Source organism: Chrysoperla carnea, chromosome X (assembly GCF_905475395.1).
Source record: "Chrysoperla carnea chromosome X, inChrCarn1.1, whole genome shotgun sequence".
Lineage (NCBI taxonomy): Eukaryota > Metazoa > Arthropoda > Insecta > Neuroptera > Chrysopidae > Chrysoperla > Chrysoperla carnea.
In genome coordinates this window covers 32,333,213-32,350,025 of record NC_058342.1, presented here as the reverse complement: position 1 = coordinate 32,350,025, position 16,813 = coordinate 32,333,213, and the positions used below count along the sequence as shown (strand labels likewise).

At 29.7% G+C, this 16,813-nt stretch overlaps 1 non-coding gene across 1 annotated transcript; it reads left to right on the top strand.

The window, feature by feature from the left end:
- Positions 1-3,693: 3,693 nt before the first annotated feature.
- Positions 3,694-3,766, top strand: Trnar-ucg. The gene has a single exon. It is a non-coding gene; the product is annotated as a tRNA-Arg (tRNA).
- Positions 3,767-16,813: the final 13,047 nt, after the last annotated feature.

Sequence of the window (16,813 nt, the reverse complement as noted above, 5' to 3'; positions counted from 1 at the left end):
CGAATCGCCAAAAGCCTGTTGGGTGAAGGAAACTCGCTCGGTAACAGAGTAGTCGAGTAGATCTTGAAACTAAACAGAGCTGATATTAGAGTCATCGTAGAGTTACTCACAGGGCATGATAACCTGAACAAGTTCCAACATCAGATTGGAAAAAGACAATCTCCCGCGTGTGACAGATGCGGAGAAAATTCAGAAGAAACATCGATCCACTTTCTCTGTTACTGCCCGGCGCTCATACAGCAGCGAAGAAAATGGTTTGGTCCGGCCATAGTCGAACCAGAAGAAATTAGGAAACTCAGCGCTAGGCAAATCTTGGGTTTCAGTACATCAGTTGGTTATAATAGCCACTGAAAAGCGTAGCGGGGATAGAGTACAAGGGTCTATTTGGCTAGGTGCTCTGAACCATTGCTTCGAGGCGCGATGCTCGAGCATCGCCCGCTAACCTCCATACCCATACCTTGAATTGAATTTGAAAATTTTTGAATACATTCCATTCTGTATTTTAAAACTATATTAAAGAACGGCTTTGATGACGGATGATAGGTTGGAAGGGAGACGGAGAGGTGGGGGGGGGTAGATTCTGTAAGTGAACTGTATTATGATGATATGTATGTGTGAAGGAGCGTATAGAAGAGGGTATTTATAGAGGGGGGGTGTGTGTGCAGGCACTGAAGAGGGAGTTAAAGAGAAAAGTATATGTATATAATTCATATATTGTGGTGTCATTAAGTAACACTCAAATACAATCTTATTCAAAAACAATGTTATCTTTATAGTTAAGTGTTCATTAATAAAACTGAAGACAGTACAAACAATGGGGTAGTATTAATATTATTTGTATTATTATTATTATTATTATTATTATTATTATTATTATTATTATAATGATTACACAATACCCACAGTTTCTCAGCGAAAATATTATCACTTATCATTCAACACATATATGCCATGCAATGGTCTGTTTTACCTTTTATTCCAAAATAGGTAAATTTTCAAGTTGATATCTTTGAAAATATACTAAATGGAAGTGGAAACAGAATGAGTGTATTTAGCTTTCGATATTTCGAAAACCAAGGCAGATATCGAAAAATTTTATTATTATTTTCTTCTACATTCATGAAGTTATAACAAAATTCTTCATCAAAGTTAAAAATAAGATAAAAATAATTCCAACCCTAAATCTACCCTGCTCTTACAGTCTCTAATCGTTACATGAACAAAATTTTCTTAACCGAACATTATGGAAAATACTAGAGTGATACCCACCCGCTTCGCTGGGTTTAAAAGTAAAGATTGGTAAAGATTGCTTTCGCTCATCCCCTTTCTATAACACTCGAAATAATGATAAGGATTGTTTTACACAGGTAAAAAATATGTATGGTTTTCTATTTTTTTAAATGTATAATAGTCGTAATTATTCATTGAGAATATTAGAAAAGATGGCCGTAAAATATTTTAGATTGACTATTTTTACAGAAATCTGTAATTTATGGAAAGGTCAAATTAAATTAATTTTTATTTTTATTAATCTTTTTATATTAATATATCTTTATAAATTATATCTCATGTGTTATTCTGAAGTATGAGGTATATTGCTGTACAGTTTACAAACAAACAAACATGTTTACTTTCGCATTTATAATATATAGAGTATTTTATCTTGTGATCGTTAAAGATTTTATATAATTTGTATAAAATAAAACATTTCTGAATTATAGGAAAAATTTTCGTTCAATGTAAAATAATTTTCACAATGACTTTATTATGAAACTTTTCGATATTATATAATATTATAAAGTGTTGTGTAGGGATATCTTTCGAGTTGACAAAGAGATGATGGGTGTATTTCAAAGACAATACATTATATTATATATAATGTATGCTATTGTATCAATTAACAATTTACACGTAATTAACTTAGTGGGAAAATTTATTTTCATATAAAAATTTATTTTCACCAAATATTACAGCAAATATTTGATAGCAATTGCACAAAAAATTGAATAAAAACTTTGAATGAACATAATTTGTATGTTAAGAATAGAAATTTAATTGTATATGCAGTCAAAAACTCTGTACCATTTAGGAAACTTGGTACAATTTAGAAGAAAAATCAAGATCAACTTCTCAACTTCTATAATTACAAAGATTATATGAAATTGATCTTATTAGATAGTAAAATAATTTTAGTTTGTTAATGTGATTGTACAAAAGTTTTGGTTTATTGCACGGTACATACATATAAACCAAATACGTGCTTTGTAGACAAATAATGTGATTTTTTTTAGCTTTATAATACCACGCAACTACAAAAATATATAATATATTGTGTGCAAGTGATGCTTATAAATTTGATAATATAGATATCTCTCATCAATCATTAATAAACTAACTATAGTCGTCTCTGTTCATCAAATGATGGATTTTCAATGAACTCATGATTAAATTAAAATTTAGTTTTGATATCATCGACAACCTTATATTTTTATGGTATTTTTAGAAACTACAAGATTGTTTAAATATTTTTAGATAGTTTTTTATCACACTCTCTAGATTTTTTGATATAGAAATATCCAATTGAAAAGGATAACTTATATAATTCATCACTCAACTTTGAACGATAAAATAAAAATTGAAAAGCTCGATGACCAAGGAATTTTTAGTGATTTTTGGAAACTTTGTTAATCAAAGAATGTATTTATAGAGTTTTATTGAAACATCTGGTATTATTCAATCCTTACATATCTCGTTAATGAATCTTACATGATCTTGATTTTGTGAAGCACTGATCTAAGGTATAACTCAATAGTTCCTCTTCTTTTAAACAAAATAATTTAAAAAAATATAAAAATTGAAAATCGATGAATAAATAAAAATACCTAATTTAAAATGTAAATACCGATAATTAATTGTTATTGTATTTTAAAGAGTTGTCAATTAATTAAATGATTGAACAAAATGTAAAGCAGGTATCCATTGAAATGTAACAATATAACCTAACATTAACAATAAAACAAACAAAAGTTGTAAATAGTATAATCGATGTTTATTACCACTAAATACCACAAACCTTTTTTCATTTTGACTTGACACATGTAATGATACACAATATACAATCACCGGATATTATTTGAAAAGATACCGGAGATACATCGATATACGATAATCAAACATCAAACCGATATTCTATTCTAATTAATTTATAAAGGTACTAGCCGTTATTCGTCTCATTGGACGATTCAAACTTTGTTCAAATGTAAACAAGTGAAAACAAACAATTGACTGAGTTCATTGTTGAAATACCATGTAAAGACAGTGATGATTATTCTGTCACATTACACATACATACATGGTAGATATAACTGATATACCCATATAATACATACTATACAATTGGCGCATAATTTGCGCTCTCACGAGTAAACAGTGTTGTTTACGAAAAAATGTTAAAATCAAAAGTTGTTTATTTTGTATTAGAAACATTTTTAATATTTAAACTTTTGTTCTATCTCTAACGGTTTACAAAATGGGTCACACGGACCCAAGACCCAATTAACCTATGTTGCTCATTTAGGAACTCGACCTCACTTTTTACGTCCTCAGCACGCTACAAAAATTTCAGCTTGAGTTTCTGTTCTAGAATTATTTTTATTCCGAATTAAGGTCTATCTTATCGATTCATTGGCAACAGACCGTGTGGCCTAATGGATAAGGCGTCGGACTTCGGATCCGAAGATTGCAGGTTCGAGTCCTGTCACGGTCGATATTTCTTTTTTTTGTACATATAATACCCTTCTACTTTTGCATATTATTTTTAAAATTCGGAAAATCGTTTGTTTTTTACGTAATTTAAGTAAAGAGAGATAGCCAGTCATATATACAGATCACACACATGACTGATATTCCCATACAAATACATACTATACAATATTCGAATCTAATTTGCGCCCTCACGGGTAAACAGTGATGTTTACGAAAAAATGTTTCAAACAAAAATTGTTTATTTTTTGATAAGGAACATTTCTTACATTTAAACTTTTGTTGTGTCTATAACGGTTTACAAGATAGATACTACGGACCCAAGACCCAATTGACCTATGTTGCTCATTTACGAACTCGACTTCACGTTTTACGCCATAAAGGCGCTTTAAAAAATTCAGCTTAATATCTCTTTTCGTTTTTGAGTAATCGTGATGATAGACGGACAGACGACAGACAGATAGACAGACAACCGGAAATGGATTATTTAGGTGATTTTATGAACACCTAAACCAAAATTTTGTTCATAGCATCAATATTTTTAAGCGTTACAAACTTGGGACTAAACTTAGTATACCTTGGTATATTTCATATACATGGTATAAAAACTTGGGACTAAACTTAGTATACCTTGGTATATTTCATATACATGGTATAAAAACTTGGGACTAAACTTAGTATACCTTGGTATATTTCATATACATGGTATAAAATTACGAACTATACCAGAAATAAACTTTACCCTCAATTGCAATCAATGGGCAGAAATAGTTTCAAATACTTAGTCTATTGACTCGAATTTCATACTAAATCTGTCGGAAAATTTTTCGAAATTTAAAAAGGGCCAGGTCACCATTAACTCAGTCAATTGTTCATTTTCACTTGTTATACATAAATAAGATTGAATTTGGTAATAAAAGATTTTTTTACATCTTATATGAAATGTATATATCAAAGGAATGTGAAACAAGCAAGACAAAACGTCTCGCTTCAATGAACTCATCAAACAGTGAAAATCAGTTCAGTTGATGACTGAAACTTTAATCTTTTCCCTTCACCTTGCTTCAATTATTATCAATAAAAATATATTTATTAATTTTTTTCTATTTAAGGATGTATGAGCACGGTAGTGGGGGCAAAAATTTAAAAAATATATATTTTCAAATTTTGATGATAAATTATATTTTAACTTGACGATAAAGTTTTTCGATATCTTGCGTTATTTTCAAAATATCGATAAATTTCGGAAAATTTTATTATTATTTCTCGTTTACATTCATTCAGTTATAACAAAATTCATCATCAAAGTTGAAAATAAGATAAAAATAATTTCAACCCTAAATCTACCCTACTCTTACATCCCTTATATGCACGGAGACACTTGGTTTTTGCGTTTCTATGCCATTGCTTATATGTTTAATTTAGAGCCTGGCGTTTGTCTTAAAATGTTTGTCCATTTAGACTTAGGTTGCGGGTTCGAATCCAGGCAGCGGCAGTGTGTGGACAATTTATAATTAATGGGAGTGCAGAATTGATCACATTGTCGTCGCTTGGATAAGAACGAAGTAACCGACTCCACCCACATCAAAATGTAATTGTAAATATGTTTGTAATTAAATAAATAAAGATTAATAAATAATGATGTGGGTGGCCTCTGTTATAGCCGTATATGTCAGAGAAACGGAGGTTAAACCCCATTATTATTATTATTATATGTTTAATTTCTATTAAAAAGTTTATTTTTTTTAAATTTGTTTTCGAGTGAAAATTATCAAAAACTTCCAAAATATGTCGTCTTTGAGATTCCTCCATAAGAGCCATTGTATTTTATATCAATTTTCAATGACTTTTCTTAAAAATTTGCATAGCAGAAATTTTAACCACATATTCTTTGAGTAGAATATTATTAAACAAATTTACTAATATCGAATGATAGTCAGTGAATAATCAAAATTATCAGTTTGTGTCATACCTGTAGCTCCCAAATTAGGGCTCAGATCCAAATTTGGAAAAGAGTTTTTTTGTTGCTTTTATGAGCTTATTTTGGGAAGTTAGGTTTCTGCAGTTAATAACAGAACACGTTGTATATGATGAGTAAAAATGTATGAGTTGAATAAAATATGTCATTTTAAATGGTAATCCATGGATTTGTTGAAATGTAATCCTTGATTAGATTAGATTTCAAACATAACCCAAGTAAACTAAGTATGATAGGTATATAAGTGTATTTGTTGGCCGAGGGCATGTTACCATCATACACGCATCAACCAAAACATATAATTTACCTGTAACTACTGTTTTTAAAATTTATAGAAGCTAATACAAATGTCTTTTCATAACACTTTTGATACTTAGAGCTACAGCCACCAATAATTATTAGATTGATTCGAGCAAAGGATTAAATTTCTTAAAATACTCATTTTTAACTCGAATTTTATTTTCAACTTTGATGATGAATTTTGTTATAACTTCATGATTGTAGACGAAAACTAAAATTATAATTTTCCGATGTTTGTCTTGGTTTTCGAAATATCGAAATCTAAATAATATATAGTCAAGTTATAGCATAATTCACAATCAAAATTGAAAAAAAATATATTTTTTAATTTGTGTACCCACTACCGTGCTCATACATCCTTAATTAGTCGGATCTAACGGGTTTTTTTTTGTTTTCATTATAAAGGTTTTATCTTTAATTTAAATAGTTTATTTTTTAATTTCCGCTGACTAGTTTTGGAGAAATCTATGAAAACATATCATTCATCTAACGCGTCCCTATTCGTTGTGTGCGTGGTCATGGTAGGGACAATAAAATCGATGTTAGCGCTTCCAGTGAAAAATTTTGGCGATAAAGGACGCTGTTATGACTAATTTGATCTTCTTTACATGTTAATGTCATAGAAAATGTCAAATTAAAATTATTGATTACATTTAAACTTTTGTTTTATCTCTAACGGTTTACAAGATGGGTCCTACTGGCCCAAGACCCAATTGACCTATGATGCTCATTTACGAACTCTGCCTCACTTTTTACGCCTTGAGTACGCTGTAAAAATTTCAGCTCGATCTTTTTTCGTTTTTGAGTTATCGTGTCCACAGACGGACGGACGGACGGACGGACAACCGGAAATGGACTAATTAGGTGATTTTATGAACACCTATGACAAAATTTTGTTGGTAGCATCAATATTTTTAAGCGTTACAAACTTGGGACTAAACTTAGTATACCTTGCATATTACATATATGCATGGTATAAATTGTGTATCGTTACCATGGAAACGCCTCCAATAAAACTCACGCACGGTGCGAATAAGGTCACTGTTAAATATGCCTACTTTTGAAGTGATTTGCTTATTTAAATAATCAGGCAAACTTCTATAAAATTTTAAATTTTAAATCGAGTCCTAACGGGATGAATAGAATTGTATATCATAGGAAGATTGTTGCTCGAATCAAAAATAGTATGATCTTATCTCATTATTGACAGCAATTTTAATGAAATTATTGTAACCTAAAATTATATCTGGAGACAAAAATTGTATTTACATTTATTTCAGTCACGGAAAAATGTTATTAGACCACTTACACAAATGTATAAATATATAAATTAACTTCAGTTTGTTGGTTTTTTCAAACAAATTTTTAATCTACAACGATACCTTACGATATAAGATCCCACTTCAATGGAGATGGAGATTGGAGAAGATGACCAACCATAAAAAATTATTATATTATTATGTATACTTCTCTTTAATTCATAAAAATTTAATTTAATAATTTTTTTTATTTAGTTTTAGTTAACTTAATAATAATCGTTTGTAATATTAAATTTCCGCATTCACTTTGTTAGGGTTCCATAGTGAAAAATCCTGTACCATTGTGGTGAAAATTTCTTTCATTTCAAAGTATTTCGGCCGTGACATGACTAGTCAAGTTAGCAACTAATTTAATCGTAATTTTAGTAATAAAAATATAATATTTGTATCACGTAAATGTTTTTTAATGCTTTAAAAATATCGTAAAAGATAAAATTTATACGTCAATTTGACTAACTATTGACGTTTAAACGTCAAAAATCAAAGTTTTGTTATGTTTTCTTGTTGAAAAGCGCCATGAAAACTTTTTTGAAGCTTGATCACCGATTAATTTTTGTACAGTTAACATTATTGTCAGTTCTTCCATATATTTAAACTTTTGTTATATCTCTAACGGTATACAAGATGGGTCCCACGGGCCCAAGACCCAATCAACCTATGTTGATCATTTACGAATTTGACCTCACTTTTTACGCCCTGAGCACGCTATAAAAATTTCAATTTGATATCTCTTTTCGTTTTTGAGTAATCGTGATGACAGACTGACAGACGGGCAGACAGACGACAGACAGACAGACAGACAACCGGAAATGGACTAATGAGGTAATTTTATGACCACCTATATCAAAAGTTTGTTCATAGCATCATTATTTTTAAGCGTTTCAAATTTGGGACTAAACTTAGTATACTTTGGTATATTTCATATACATGGTATAAAAATGTTTCTTATAAAAAAATAGACAACTTTTGTTTGAAACATTTTTTCGTAAACATTACTGTATACTCGTGAGAGCGCAAATTATGCGCAAATTGTATAGTATGTATTATATGGGAATATCAGATTATGTATGTATTATGTGCCAGAGTAATCAATACCGTCTATTAATGGTATTTCAACAATTAACTCAGTCAATTGTTTGTTTTCACTAGTCATAAATATTTTCAATAGATAAAAATCTTGAAAATTCGCATTTTCTTCAATACGCCTTTCTAGTTTATATATACAATTTCGAAATCATTGAATAGAAAATTTCTATGTAAATCCATAGAATTATTTTGTATATTGAATTGCATATATACATGAAGAATTTTTACTCGAAAACAACATATATTAATGTCGAATAATTATTTTTATCTACACAAAATTTTTCTCTGTCGGACGGATAAGTATATAACAAACAAAAACATTGCGAAAAAAAAATTCGAGGAAAAAAAAACACACTGGAAAAAAACTTCACATATCGTAGGGCTGAAAATATACTTTTTTTTCGTTGCCTTTTTTCCGTACAACGAGAAATGTCAAATTTTTTTTTGCTACCAACAAAAAAAAAAATTAGAAAAAAACAGATATATAACATATAGTTATCTCCGTCTAACTACAGTCAAAATCTTTTAATATGACATTGCTTATGACTACGAATTAGAAATTATGAAGAATTGAATTTAGGATAACTGAATTTAGGAACTTTTAATAAGAATGGTCTTTTTTAAAATTTGATAGAAATAAGTGAAAAACAAACAATTGAGTTAATTGCTCGTATCATCAATATTTCTTAGCGTTACAAACTTGGGATTAAAATTAATATACCTTGATATATATTTCATATATACAGGGTAGGTTAGGTTAGGTTAGGTTAGGTTAGAGTGGCTATCCTGGTGTGGGCACTCTTTGATCATAGGGTCCGTTGTGATACCCAAAAAGGGTTAGCCCAGCCCCGGCCCCTACTCCATGAATCATTTGGAACTGTTTAAGAACAGCAGGAGAGCTTTGACGTTGACGGACTTTAGGTCAGAGAGGTCGTCAAAGAGATGCTGGATTAAGTAAGTCCATCTCCTCATGGTAAGGGCTGGGAAGTGACAGAGAAGATGAGACATTGTCTCCTTCTCTTACAGAAATCGAATACCCGACTCAAAACCGGAGAGATGACCACCCTAGATATCATATTGATATCGTTATAATCGATTTTCACTATATAATGGTTAAATTTATGGAGAATAAATTTTTTTTTCATTATGTATGTGGATGCGAGCTTACATAATTGAAGTAGTTATTTCAGTAGAGCGGTTTGTATACGTTTTGAATGTATTATATTAGTATTATAGTTGGGGGTTTCGATATATTTATATATATACTAGAGTGATACCCACCCGCTTCGCTGGGTTTAAAAGTAAAGATTATTAAAGATTGCTCTCGTTTATCCACTTTCTATAACAGTCGAAGTAATCGTAAGGATTGTTTTACACAGGTAAAGTATATGTATAGTTTTCTATTTTTTTAAATGTATAATAGTCGTAATTGAGTATATCAGAGAAGATGGCCGTGAAATATTTTATATTGACTATTTTTACAGAAATCTGTAATTTATGGTAATGTCGAATGTCAAATTAAATTATTTTATTTTTTTAAATATATCTTTATAAATTATAGTTCATGTGTTAATCTGATATATCAGCTATATTGCTGTACAGTTTCATTAAAAACCATTCGCTAGTTTTAGAGTGAAAGCGTAACAAACAAACAAACATGCTTACTTTCGCATTTATAATATATAGAGATATCCTGCAGGTTTCTATAAACTCCTTGTTCGATTATTTTTATTGCATACGATTTTGTGTACTAGGTCAAGAAAATTATTACTATTTTTTTTTTTGCAAATGAAAATGTAGAACATATTTTCTATTGATTTTTATTCAATTGGTTTAAGGGAAATCAATGGGTTTAGAATCTATATACGGGCATCCCAAATTTTTCTTTATCAACTTGTCATAAATAAAGTATCCTATCTATCCCAATATCTTAACGAATTTCTGGACTATAATTCTTAAATCCATTTTTGTATTTCGATTTTTGTCCATTTGTCAAACGAAGCTGATTTTTTTATTTTTCCGATCAAAATTTCCATTGTCAGTGCTATATAATTTTTCCCAAATTAATAAGCTGCCATTACTAGTTTCAAAAGTATTGCCCGAAAATTGATTCGAGATGTCACAACAGAGAATTTTAGGTGATGTCTCTAGAAATATTACTCCGATGATGGTTAAATAAACGCGGTTTAAGTGTTTTTTGGGTTCATATTACCTTATAAAACGAGTTTCAACGAAATCGGAGATAAAAATTTGGTCTCGATTTTTTGCAAGTCTTTAAAAAAATCGGGAATATTTTTTTGTTTCGGAATTCGATAAAATTAAGTTTCTAAAGTAAATTTGACCTAAATAATTAAAAAATCGAGTTTATTTAACGATAAGAAGTATGGTTTCCGAGATTTGAACTAAAATCGATCCAATTATAGCATTATTTCATAAACTATACTTTCTAATAAAAAAGTTAAGGTTAAAATAACTATAAATATTGAGTATTATCGAAATCGGAAATGATAAGGGGTACCGATTTTTGCATTTATTGCGTTAAAATTACCTTACAAAATAAATTTTATTAAAAAAGAAAATCAAAAAAGTTTTAGAATTAGATAAAAATTGGTAATTTTCATCCAAAAAATAAGACTAAGTGACATCGTTATCAAATTAGCCACATGTCACTATCTCACTTCAAAAGCAGGAATTGTCCTACTTTAAAAGTATACTTACATTTTACATAAGTTTAAAAAGAAAAAATAAAAAGCAAAAAACTCGACTACGTTAAAATATAAGTATCCGTAATTTGTATGGTTGTATGGTTGACCATATCGACACAAGTTTAATTATAAATTTTTCTTTAGGCACGTAGCTTTATTTATGAAATAAAAAATTTTTACTATAATAATCGTTGGACCAAAAATAAATATTTAAATAATATCTAAAAGACAAAAAAAGTATGGTGTGAAAATATCAAACGACTTCCATATAGAGACTATATGAATATTTACAATATATTCGCAAACAAACCTATGTTAAAGGATGTATGAGCAGGACAACAATGTTTGATTTAAAGGGTCCACAATTTTTTTATAAGCAGACTTTTACTCAAAGAATAGGTGGTTAAAATTTCAGCTTAGACATCCATGAAAATTTTTAAGAAAAAAGTCATTGAAAATCGATATAAAATACATTGGCTCTTATGGAGGAATCTCAAAAAGCTACATATTTTGAAAGTTTTTGATAATTTTCACTTGGAATGAATGAAAACAACTTAAAAAAGAAAAACTTTTTAATAGAAAAGAAACATATAAGCAATGGCATGGAAAAGAAAAAAACCAAGTGTCTCCATCGATGTAAGAGCAGGGTAGATTTAGATTTTGAAATTATTTTTATCTTATTTTCATCTTTGATGATGAATTTTGTTATAACTTCATGAATTTAGACGAAAAATCTGAATAAAATTTTTCGATATGTGCCTTGATTTTCGAAATATTGAAAGCTGAATAATTAAACAAAATTTTCGATATTTTGAAAATTACTCCAGATATCGAAAAATTTTATTCTTATTTTTCGTTTTATATCGTCAAGTTATAATTAACAATCAAAGTTGAAAATACCAATTTTTTAAATTTGTTCCCCCACTACCGTGCTCATACATCCTTAATCCTAACTAAACAGAGAAGAAAATACCGACTAGTGACGTCATACGTGTGTATCATCATAAAGATTACATATAAAACTTTGTTTTGCTAAAAACAGATGAGCAACTTTTGAATGCAATCTTTGATGGCTTATAACTTTTTTAAATCAATTTTAATATAACTTTCAAATTTTGTCATGTCTAGTTTTACATTTTTATGGGTAATATGGTCAATTCGAGAACAGGATTATCCCCTATTTGCGACTATACACGGAGGTTAAAAAAACATATGATAAGCAGTTAATTCAGATGTAAATATGAGTGTTTGTAACTGTTATAATAAAAATTTGTTGTTTTATAGAAATCAGGAAACACGTAATATTCGTTTTTTTCTAATACAAGTAATCTCTCACTATTTAAGTGCAAATAAATTTTTTTTGTCGTTAATGTTTGGTTTCTGTTTGTTTTTTTTTGTCAAAGTATCTACATATATATATAATAAATAAAATATTAAGTATTTTAAAGTTAAGTACAGTAAAATATTACTTATTTACTTAGAAGAAATTAAGTTTAGGAGCTGACATGCATTTTTATGTAAAAATCCTAATAGGTTAGGTTATATTGGTTGTCCAAGACGGATACACTTCGGCTATAGAGCTCATTGTGATACCATATATGTGTTTTACCACCTTTCCGCTAATAATTTCATTTATCAGCTCCTCAATTTCAGAGACTGAGTGCACCTCATTCATGCCAATAAACCAAATATATGCTTTGTAGTCAAATAATGTGTTATTTTTAGCTTTACAATACCACGCAACTACAAAAATATATAATATATTAAGTGCAAGTGATGCTTGTAACTTTGATAATATAGATATCTCTCTCCAATCATCAATACTCTAACTATAGTCGTCTCTATTCATCAAATGATCTTCGATGAACGCATAATTCAATTAAAATTTTGTTTTGATATCATCGAGAACCTTATATTTTGATGGTATTATTTATAAACTACAAGATTGTTTAAATATTTTAGATAGTTTTTTATCACATTTTCTAGATTTTTTAATATAGAAATATCCAATTGAAAAGGATAACCTATATGATTCATCATTCAATTTTGTACGATAAAATAAAAATTAAAAAGCCCGATGACCTAGAAATTTTTACTTTGTTAATCAAAAAATTTATTTATAAAGTTTTGTTGAAATCCCTAATATTGTTCAATCCTTGCATATCTCCTTCACAGATCAGGCAAAAAACAGTAATTTAAGGTCTTCCAACAATCATTGACCATGAAATATTAATATTCTTGAAAAAGCTAGATTCTCCGCCCAAATTTAGAAAAAACGATAGTCAATCAACTTACCAATCATCAAACCACTAGGATTTTTACATAAAAGTTAAGGTCAGCTCTTGAAATAAATCAAATCAATTTGATATTTCAGTTCATGGAACTCACTATTTATAATTGGATGTGACCATTATTTTAAAATTAGTAGCATTTTTTTTGGATTCAATTTTATTTTTATTACTTGTAAAATTATTTTTATTACATTTTCAAAATTGTTTTTTTTTGTGTGGCTTTCTTCATTATTTAAAAAGAAGATTTAATAAAAATAACAGCGCCACCGTCATCAAAGTTAAATCACTCAACTCCAGTTTGAATTATTAGCCTTTGACAAACCAAAATCAATTTTCATGTACAAAAAATTTGATTTCTTTTAATTTCGTCTAATTTGATTCAGGTATCCGTGCAAATTTTTAAGAAAAAAGTCATTGAAAATCTATATAAAATACATTGCTTTTATAGAGGAATCTCAAAAATAACCTCCGCCCATGAAAGGGATGTAAGAGCAGGGTAGTTTTAGGGTTGAAATTATTTTTATCCTATTTTCAACTTTGATGATAAATTTTGTTATAACTTCATGAATGTAGACGAAAATTAGTAATAAAGTAGGTTTTCGAAGATGTTGAAATTTTCTATAAAGGTGAATTTTCTAAAACTGTTTTTTTAGGAGAAGGGGAGAAAAAATTTCTTGCTTGATTAATTTATGCAAAAAAGAATTCAGAAATGTATACATTTAAATAAAAAACTTAAACAAATATATATATTTAAAAGTTTGAGAACGGGGAGGGAAGTTGAATTGGGGGTTAATCGTTGTGGTAAACAATGTGCAATAAGGGTTGATTATGTCATGTAGTGGTGGACATTGATACAGGAACACAAATTAAAGCTACATATAAGCCATGTCCGTCAAAGTATAAACACAAACAGTATAAAAATCTAAATGATATCTCATATGTAAAATCAACCCTTACACCGACCGAGATGGAAATAAGTTGGGATATGTTAAGAATACGTGATCATAGTTAATGACATTTAAAAAGTAAATAATTTAGATAATCCGTGCCAAGCCAAGCAAGGATATGTGTGTTGTATGATCAGTGTAGAACTGTAATAGTCGCAGAAATGATGCAATGAAGTTCGAAAAAATTTGAACGGTGAATTTGAATGCGGTTGCGAATGAAGTCGAATTTGAATGCGGTTTTCGGTATTCGATTCGTTAGGACGTCAAAAAATTTTGCGAATTAAGGAGATATGCAAGGATTGAATAATACTAGAGAATTCAATAAAACTTTATAAATACATTTTTTAACTAACAAAGTTTTCACTAATCACAAAAATTTCTAAGTCATCGGGTTTTTTATTATTATTTTATGGTTCAAAGTTGACTGAAAAAATGATGAATCATATAGGTTATCCTTTTCAATTGGATATTTCTATATCAAAAAATCTAGAGATTGGGATAAAAAACTATCTAAAATATTTAGACAATCTTGTAGTTTATAAAAATTACCATCAAAATATAAGGTTGTCGATGATATCACTTTTCGACCATTTGCTGTGTTTAGTGTTTCGTTTCTGCGACTAGTAGAAGTGTAGACCCATATTACTAACGTAAAACGACCGCACCCCCGGTTTTCTCTATGATATGAGATCAGATGTATGTATTATATGTGTGTCGTCTCCGCTTCAAGGCAACTTTGAAAAATGACATGCCTCAGGCACTGAGTCAAAAAGTCCTTTAGTACACATACCATTTACTTTTCTTTTATATATGACATATTTTTATACAGGGAGAGTTTTCTCTAATATTTTATCCAAGTCATTTTTGTTAACCATTTAAGGATGTATGAGCGCCAGGATGGTATGGTATGGAGGTTAGCGGGCCATGCTCAAGCACCGTGCTTCGAAGCAATGGTTCAGAGCACCTAGCCAAATAGATCCTTGTACTCTATCCCCGCTACGCTTTTCAGTGGCTATTATAACCAACTGATGTACTGAAATCCAGGATGCCTAGCGCTGAGTTTCCTAATTTCTTCTGGTTCGACTATGGCCGGACCAAACCATTTCCTTCGCTGCTGTATGAGCGCCGGGCAGTAACAGAGAAAGTGAATCGATGTTTCTTCTGAATTATCTCCGCATCTGTACCACGCGGGAGATTGTCTTTTTCCAATTTGGTGTTGGGACTTGTTCAGGTTATCATGCCCTGTGAGTAACTCTACGATGACTCTAATATCATCTCTGTTAAGTTTCAAGATCTCCTCGGCTCTGTTACCGAGCGAGTTTCCTTCACCCAACAGGCTTTTGGCGATTCGCCCTCCCTCGTAGCTGGTCCATGGCTTTAATTGTTGGTTTATCAGATTATCTCCTAATCTGTTAAGACCTTCTTGGTATGGCATCCTCGCAAGCTTTTCTTGAGTGGGAGCCATGGTGGTTCCCAGTTTGGCCAGCTTGTCTACTCTCTCATTACCAGCTTGTCTGCTCTCTCATTACCAACCAGAGTGTCCGGGATCCAGATTTTAGTTTTAAGACCAAATATTATAACAAATGTTTTTTTTTGGGAAAATATGAAAAGTTTTGTATAACCCTAACACCCTGTATATAATATGTATGATGTCAGATGAAAAATTCATAGAAAAGAAAATGTTATTTTACTACATTTTATACATTCATTGGTTCATTACAGTTAATGTCATAACACGAGTCACATGATCGTCACAGACAAATCATTATTTCATTTTACTTTACTCACAGGAAAAAAAAAATTTACAAACAATTCCTGGTCCACATTATCTCATTCCTTCCCTACTTTTTTCCAATCCCCTTATGTTTCGACATCATTAATAAGAAATTTCGATAAATTTTCTGGAGAAATCGTTATCTTATTAAAATCAACCCATATTAAATTGAACGATAAAATAAAATTTAAAAAGCTCGATGACCTAAGAATTTTTTGTGTTTTTTGTAAACTTTGTTAAAAATGTATTTATAAAGTTTTATTGATATCCCTAGTATTATTTAATCCTTACATATCTCCTTAAACATGCACTGCAGTTTTGTTTATTATCAAAAATTTATAAACAATCCCCTCATTCCCATTTATTGCAAAGATACTTTATTAAAAATTTTCGAAAAAAAGAACAGGTTATAAATCAGAATTTGTATATTTTTTTAAGACGATTTTCCAAAAAAAGAAAAAAAAACTTGTGTGTATCGTTTGATAATAAAATTACCCTTGTATGATATGATAACACAATATATACATAAGGGATGTTTTGAGAAAATTTCGAGTATAGTCGTTATATAACATTGGACTAGGGGCGGACAGTATTAGATGATCTAGTATTTGAATAAGTATGGGTTTTTTTGTGTACAGTCAAAATCGATTT